Source organism: Cervus canadensis, chromosome 9, assembly GCF_019320065.1.
Source record: "Cervus canadensis isolate Bull #8, Minnesota chromosome 9, ASM1932006v1, whole genome shotgun sequence".
NCBI classification, from domain to species: domain Eukaryota; kingdom Metazoa; phylum Chordata; class Mammalia; order Artiodactyla; family Cervidae; genus Cervus; species Cervus canadensis.
Window position 1 is genome coordinate 2871337 of NC_057394.1, and position 8713 is coordinate 2880049.

The 8713-nt window shown below is 43.0% G+C and overlaps 1 long non-coding RNA gene across 1 annotated transcript; it reads left to right on the forward strand.

Annotated features, from left to right (window-relative positions):
• Nucleotides 1-219: 219 nt before the first annotated feature.
• On the forward strand, nucleotides 220-8151 carry LOC122447392. Its single transcript, XR_006271207.1, has 3 exons — nucleotides 220-405; nucleotides 1145-1287; nucleotides 7198-8151. It is a non-coding gene; the product is annotated as an uncharacterized LOC122447392 (long non-coding RNA).
• Nucleotides 8152-8713: the final 562 nt, after the last annotated feature.

The following is an 8713-nucleotide window of genomic DNA, read 5'->3' on the forward strand; positions in this document are numbered from 1 at the left end:
CCGTCCAGGTTATTAGTAGCTATGGTGACAGGACTGTATGTTAGACTGTTTCCTCATCGGCGAGGACAGAATGTGAGCTGTGGGACTGTGACATGGGAACTCTGCGGGCTGGCTCTCTTGGGCTTCGTTTTCTCCTTTTGAGGCCTTTCTGTCCTGTGTGCTTTTTACCACCGCCTGTGGGCCAGCCTCTCTGTGGATGACGAACAAGAAGTGACCTCATGGAAACAGTTTGGGGGCGACCCGTGACTGTTCCAAAATGACCCACCCAAATTGCAGGAGGGGGCCGTCTGCTTTCCCTGGGGCTGTCTTGCTGATCCACTGAGGAGAATGAATCTGAACCTCTCTATCCTGAAGCCTTGAGTTGAAATGCCTGTCCGGGAAATTCCGGCCTCAGATGTCCCTCTGGTGAGAAAGAGAGCGTTTGTGTTCTGTTGAGATTGGGATCAACTCAGAAAGGGCAGCGGGGTCTCCCACTCCCCACTCAGCCCCTCGTACCAAAGCCAGCTCCAGCCAAAACGAAGGAACGAATGAAACCACAGAAGACAACCTCTACAAGAAAATAACCTGGGATGGCATAAAATAATCCATTCCTTCATTGTTTGTTGTTTTTTTTTTTAATTCCAGTTGTTTCTAAAATAGGGCTGTAGCTTCTTTTAACTTAATTTTTATTTATATTGGCATTTAGTTGATTTACAATATTGTGCTGGTTTCAGGAACACGGCAAAGGGGTTCAGCTATGCATGTATGTATATCCATTATTTCAGACTCCCTGGGAATAAACCAGGAGATTGGGATTGATGTTTACACAGTACCGTGTATGGAATAGATAATCAACAAGGACCCTATAGCTCAGGAAACTCTACTCAATATTCTGTAATAGCCAATATGGGGAAAAGAATCTCTATTGAGATATAATTGACATACGTGTGTACTCAGTCACGCAGTTGCGTCCAGCTCTCTGGGACCCCATGGACTGTAGCCCATCAGGCTCCTCTGTCCGTGGGGTTTCTCAGGCAAGGATACTGGGGTGGGTTGCCATTTCCTTCTGCAGGGGATGTTCCTCATAGAGAGATCAAACCCAAGCCTCCAGCACTGTTCAATGTTTTTCTTTTTCTTTTGGGCAATGATTCTTGCGGGATCTCAGTTCTCTGACCAGGGATTGAGCCCGGGGCCACAGCGGTGAGAGCTCAGAATCCTAACCTCCAGGCCACCAGGGAACTCCTCCGCACTGCTGAAGGTGTGAACATGATGAATCAGCGCACGGACATCATGAAAGGTACATTCATGGTAAGTTTAGTGAACACCCACCATCCTCACGCTGATCCAAAATAAAAAAAAAGAAAAACAGAACTTTTTGCTTATGAGAAGAACTCTTAGGCTTTGCTCCCTTAATAATCTTCATGGGTAACACAGAGCAATGCTAATTATATGTATCCTGTTGTACATTCCATTCCTAGTGTTTGTTTCTTTTAAGTGGACGTTTGTGCCTTTTGACCATCTTCTTCCAGTTCCTCCTCCCCCTCCCTACCTCTGTAAACACAAATCTGATCTCTTTTTCTATGTTGCTTTTTTGTTTTTGAAGCATAACTGATCTCCAACACTGTGTTAGATCCTGTTACACAACATTTGCGTTGTGTGCTTGCTCAGTCATGTCCAATTCTCTGTGACCCCCTGGGTTGTAACCTGCCAGCCTCCTCTGTCCCTGGGATTTCCCAGGCAAGAATATTAGAGTGGTTTGTCATTTCCTTCTCCAGGGGGGTCTCCCTGGAGACCAAGGGATGGAACTCTGGTCTCCTGCGTCTCCTGCGTTGGCAGGCAGATTCTTTACCGCTGCGCCACCTGGGAAGCCCCTACAACATTAATTTTAATGCATTTGTCTATTCAAAGGGATATCACCTTTGGTATCTGACATGCAACATGGAAGAATTTTTCCAGGTGTAAAACAATCTGGGTTTGGGGGTGGCATATAACTCCATGTCTTAGAATTAATTTATTATTGTCTGCAAGCCACCTCTCCTCACAGTGGCCAGATTTGCTTGCTTTAAGTCTTATGGCTGCTACTATTACTCAAGGGTAGAGATTGTTATATTCTCAGGACCTGGAGCCTTGGAATTTCAGTTTTTGTAAACCCTGGGGACCACTGTAGACTCACCACATAGTAAATTCTCAAGAATATGGGTTGTTTGATTGTTTCAAGGACCAAAGATGCTCTCTTTGGAGTGACGATGTAGGGAGCCATTCATTTTGTTGTTGTCTCTTCTCCTCACCCCCAGGATACTCGAGGGAAAGAGGACTACAGACCGAGCAAACACATAATTGTTTTACTTGGAAAAAAAAAAAAGCTATGCTGTCTGCCTAGTTCAAATTCAGTTTTAATAGCCATCTAAGTAGTTAAAGGGCTTCCCAAGTGACTCAGTGGTAAAGAATCCACCTGCCACTACAGGAGACATGGGGGACCCAGGTTTGATCCCTGCATCAGGAAGATCCACTGGAGAAGGACATGGCAACCCACTCCAGTGTTCTTGCCTGGAGAATCCCACGGACAGAGGAGCCTGGCGGGCTGCAGTCCACGGGGTCGCAAAGGGTCAGACATGACTGAGTGATTGAGCACACACGTGTGTTTAAAATGTGCAACGAGACAGCAGTTTAGGGGTCTTTCCCATTGCTTTGATTCAGAATTCTTCTAGATTTTATGGAGACCCACACAGGAATTCTTTAAATTCCCACTTCACAGTTCTTGCCACAGTCAAAGGATCTACCAGGGTGGCTGTACCCAGAAGACATGTGCATTTCGGGACCGCCTCTTAGTAACACCCCCACGTGGTCGGGTTGGATGTTCTTTTCTAAGAAATCATCTTCTAAACCTTCCTTGCAGTTTTGAAAAAGATCCTGTTTGACTTTGATAAACCCTGGCACTCTGAATTCCTTGTGTTTCTTCGTCTTCTTCCTTGGGCTTGCCGGAGGCAAGGACTAACACTGTCAAATCATTAAGGAGGGGGGCTTTATTTCCAGTTCCAAATCATCTCTATTTTCATTATCCAGGAAGAAACACCACATCTTGGGAATAAATGTCACAGCCTTCTTTGAAGACAATGGGCTCGTGTTCCCAGCACAGTGAAGTCACTTTTCTGCTTTATTTTATTTTTTAACATGTATATATTCTTAAAACCGACTATGTGCCTCTGATGGGTTTCATTCTTTGACTGGAGACAGGCCACCTCCTCCTTTGGGGCTGACTGTGGCTTTGATATTTTTTGGTTGCAACAAAAAAAATCCTTTGTGGTTATTTTTCTGCCAAAATGTTGCTTATCTTACTATGATGAGAATCGTAACATTTTAGAAATATCATGCAGTGATTTACTAAGCATCCTCACAGGTGGGGCTTCCGTGGTTGCTCAATGGGAAAGAATCTGCCCACAATGCAGGAGACGTCGGTTTGATCCCTGGGTTGGGAAGATCCCCTGGAGAAGGAAATGGCAGCCTGCTCCAGTATTCTTGCCTGGAGAATCCCATGAAAAGAGGAGGGCTACAGTCCTTGGGGTTACAAAAGAGTCAGATATGACTGAGGGACTAAACAACAAATACATCCTTTTGCTCTGCAACACACACACATACACACACACACACACACACACCCCCCACACACACACACCCCAAAAGGCAGGCGACCTACTAGCCAGGACTTAGAACCTGGATCCTATAGTTCCAGCCCAGTGCTCCTTATGAATGAACAATATCAGACTCCTTCGCTTGGCACATAGCAGGGACTGGCCTATTAATTTTTATCCTTCCCAGGGTAAAATAGAATAACAAGTAGGACCCATATTTATACTTTTTCTTTCTTTGCCTCAGGGCTGTCTGAGATCACTTAGGAAAAGCTAAAGTTAAGTATTTTTCCGCTATTCCAAGAGCTACAGAGAGTGAAGAAATAGAGTAGTTTAAGTCCAAAGCAATAATTCCAGATAAAATCACGGCGGCTGATGTTTGCACAGTTGACAAACTGCTGTCACACGTGTCTTTCCATTTCATTCTCACACCAACTGCACATGGTGGCTTTCCACGTCACCCCGCTTTTATCGTTGAGCAGATCCGGGGTCAGGAGACCTGAAGGAATTTTTCAGGGTCAAACACCTATGCACGGGAAGGAGATGTATCTGAGAGTGAATTCAGTTTCAGCTACTGGGTTCCTCGTCTTCCTTTCTTCCTTTAATTTTGTTCTCTCTCCCCTTTTTAAAAATATACTTTGATTTTTAAAAAAAATACATTTTGAATTTCACCATCTGTCCGTAAGGGAATATAATCTGTCTATATTTGCTATGACTTCTGATATTTTTAATTTAGGCTTTTAATGCACAATGCCTTGGGTTTGTTTATTGATGCTTCAGGTCCTGCCTCTTGTGATTAAGCGACTTAAGTTTTCTTCTGCTTGTTTAAAATATGAACGGTCTGTATCATTCCTTGCAGTGTTCCTCTTAAAACTGCAACAGAAGAGCCTCGCATTTGGTCCATGGGATTCCCTTTAAAGCCAGCGCCCGTTTTGCGTTGATCTCAGTGCTTCCTTGTATTCCTATCACCCCAGACCGCCCAGGCTCACTTAGTCTGTCTGTCCCAGCGCTGACGTTTACCAATTAGAAACCTAGATCTGTGTGCTCCCTGCACCCACTGCTAACAGGGTTTGTTAAGGTGCTTGCAGTGGATAGAGCTGGGTTTTTTTGTTGTTGTTGTTTTATTTTGAAAATGAAACCAAATCTTAAACCACAGAATTCTTCCTCATGTTTCTCTATGACTCCCATTAACAGGTCAACTCATTTGGCTTTAAAGGGCTCTTTTCTAGTAAAGTACGTCTAGTACTCATTCAAAAGTTACCTGAATTAATTTCTAATTAACATGTGATTATGCTGTTATTTTGATTGGAGGAGAAAGTGAACCCACTCCAGTACTCTTGCCTGGAAAATTCCACAGACAGAGGACCCTGCGGGTCCACGGGGTCCCACGGAGTCAGGCAGGACTGACAGATCTAGTAGACACATTATTTTGATATGCATCTTGGTTAGTTTGCAGCTGTATTTAATTTCAATATTTACTTTTTACTATTTTGATTAAATTTTATGTTTTAATATGTAAAACACTTAAATGTATCAAAATTATACAGAAAAGATACTCAGATGTAGAAAGGATACTCAGGTTTATTACGTGTATGTGTGTGTGCTAAGCTGATTCAGTCATGTCCAACTGTTTGTGACCCCATGAACTCCTCTGCGAGCCCACCAGGCTCCTCTGTCCATGGGATTCTCCAGGCAAGAATCCTGAAGTGGGTTGCCATTTCCTCCTCCAGGGGATCTTCCTGACCCAGAGATTGAACCTGAGTCTCCTGTGTCTCTTGCATTGTCAGGCAGATTCTTTACCACTGAGACATCTGGGAAGCCCCCTGTAGAAGTATTACGGTCCCCAAAATCAGAGTAAAAGGAAACAATGATTATTACAAATACACAAAAAAATTTTTTTGACTATTTTTTTCATTAGTGACCCTCTCTGAAGCCAGACTGAAAAGTCCATGCATAGAAATTAAGAGTTTTAGTGGACACTTTTGCCTAGGGAGACGTTTGGAATGAGGAATGAGGTGCTTCCTATGAGAACTGAGGTATGGAGACATGGGTTTCTGTGTCTAATGCAGATGATAACTCTCAGCCCCCTGTTTTACCCGGAGGAAAATTTTGGGTGACATCATTCTGCCAAGTGGGGGTAGAGGATGATTTTGAAATGTGTGAGTCATGAGTTCTTAAGCTTCAGAATGATAAAAAAAAAAAAAAAGGAGAAATCCTTAAGCGGGGCAGGCACACTGCAATTAATAGCAAAACCTTAAAGCTGAGTCATGGGGGTGAGGCCCTTCTGAATAAGGAAAGCTTTGGGAGCATTCGAGTTCACTGCATATTTCACATACTTTAAGGATGTATTTGTTAGAGGGGATTGAGTTCTCTTCTTCCTCAGTGTCCACTAAACACTAGGATGCTGGTCATTGAGATGCCACAAGGAGGGTGCTGTTGAGTCGCTCAGTCGTGCCTGGCTCTCTGACCCTACGGACTGTAGCCTGCCAGGCTCCTCTGTCCACGGGATTCTCCAGGCAGGAATATTGTAGTGGGTTCCCATTTCTTTCTAAGAAATACAGGTTCAGCATGTGAAGCCAGTAGGTTGTTTTTCATCTGTTCCAGGGGTCTCGACCCTTTCTGGTACCACCAGGGGCTGGCTTCATGGATAGCAGCTTTCCATGGACCAGGAGTGGCAAAGGGGTGTTTTCAGGATGACTCAAGCACATTACATTTAATGTACACTTTATTTCTGTTATTATTACATCAGCTCCACCTCAGCTCATCAGGCATTAGATCCTGGAGGTTGGGGACCCCTGAGATAGCCAACTGGAGCCAAAAACATATGTAGGGATGGAGACTCAAGACAAATATGAGTCATTGTGAGCAAATTTTTGGCGTTTGGGCATCTGGGCATTAAGCATTCTGGCTCTGGAGGGTTTGCCTTTCACCTAGGGCTGGAAGGTAGGCATTTCTGGTGCCCAGCAATGAGGCAGCGGCACCTCAAATTCCCTCCGTACCTGCCCTCGACAACCTTCAGGAGCTGAGATCACAGCCATGTGGATTTCCAGCTGCTTCTCTTCTCCTTGGGAAGTTATCTTGCTTTTGAAAATATGGAACGTTATCTTCTTATAACAGCTCCGAGGCCCAAGGGAATCACAACAGTTCTCCAAATGCAGAATTTTCTGAAGAATTCTTTCCCCTACAACAGAAATGTACAGACAGTCTGTTTATACACAAAAGCATTCAAAAAATCCTCCATATGTTCTTATTAAGGTTGCTTATGTTATTCAACAATGATGTGGGTGAACCCCAATAGGGACTCTGCTGGGTGGACCAGCTCTCCTGATAATCATGTAAGACCTCGATGGATGGAATTCAGCTTAATAGAGCCCCCAAGACAGGTTCAATGAGGAAAACCTCAAGTGATGTGACAGAGTTTACACACTTTTCCACTCATTGTTTTAGATCAGGGACCCCTTTCTCTTTGTTTGCAGACATCTTCAAAGATCAAACCCTCCAGTTGAATTTGGTATTATTCCATTTTTCTTTAGAGCTTTGATCTTTCCCCTCAGAATTTATCAATAGTTTCATTCTTTTTCATTTTCTTTAGAAACAAAGTGGTGATATCAGGAGAATGTCATCTGGGCCAGCTCTGGAGCCTTCTTTTGAAGCAAGTCCGCTCCCCAGGGCTATAGGAAAACGCGAGCAAGCAGACAGGCCTGGATGTCTGTCGATGATTAATTAAAGGAGAGAGAAGACACATCCGATGCATTCCTATTATAAAACAACAATTGAAATAAATGCATAGGTTTATCCACCTTTGATATTTTCTTATGAGAAGACATCAAGATTTTCTTCCACCATTGTAATGATCCAGTAAACAACATAAAATTCAGATGCTATTGTGCTGTCAGATCATACAAAATTGCTATTTTAGGTATAAATAGATTAAAAAAAAACTGAAAAGTCATCTGAGAAATTAGAACAGGTGATAGAAATGTATTATAGGCAATCTATTAAGACTTATGCTTTGAAAGTGTCATCTTTACAGTTTTACAAAGCATCCTCTGGGTTTCTGCGAAACTTACTGAAACCACAATAATGGAACATCCCAGGGGTCTGTGGTACTTAGGTAAAGAGAAAGACCACAAAGGTAATTCTTCCAGGCTGTAACTCAGCATGCTACAACCCCTTGCTAGGTGGGTAACTTTGTAACTCACAGGGTTCTTAGAACACTGTAGGATTTGTTTGATAAAATCACTGCTTATGAATAAGATGTAAAGGAAGTACAATAGGGATTAAGAATATATTTTTCAGTTTTTTGGAAGCAGTGCTAATGTTTTGGGAAACCATGAGCATTGTGGAGTACCTACCATTGCACAATAAATGGAAATATAATGGCTTTCATCCCTATTGCCTGGATTTTTATGTACAGCTTTGAAAAATGTAATAAAATTACATCAAACTTTTACTTGGAACACTTTTTTTTCAACCTTTGAATGACTTTTGTTGAAAATTTCCCAATGAGAATCAAAATAAAAATCAAACTTTTAAACTTCTAACTAAAGGCATGCATGTAAAAATTGAAACAAAATTAGGGCTTCCAGGGTGGCTCAGATGGTTAAAAATCTGCCTGCAATGCAGGAGACCTAGGTTCAATCCCTGGGTTGGGAAGATCCCCTGGAGGAGGAAATGGCAAATCACTCCAGTATTCTTGCCTGGAGAGTTCCATGGACGGAGGAGCCTGGCGGGCTACATTCCATGGGTTTGCAGAGAGTCAGACATGACTGAGGGGCTTTCACTGTAGCGGTGAAATGTGTCCCACTGTGGAATGTGGGGCTTGCCATACGACTTGTGGGATCTTAGTTCCCCAACCAGGAATTGAACTTGTGGCTCATGCACTGTGAGCCCAGAGTTTTAACCACTGGACTGCCAGGGAAGTCCCCATGTTATTATGCAATAACCTAGTGCTCTTTTTCATGATTGGAGTTACGTTTGATGTCTGGCTAAAATTGGGCAGGAATAGAATTTTCCCAGAAATGTATCCAATCTTCTGGACTGTGGAATTCATAATATACGTTTTGTCTAAGTTCTGTAATGTTCTTATGTGAAGTTCATTTACAAAT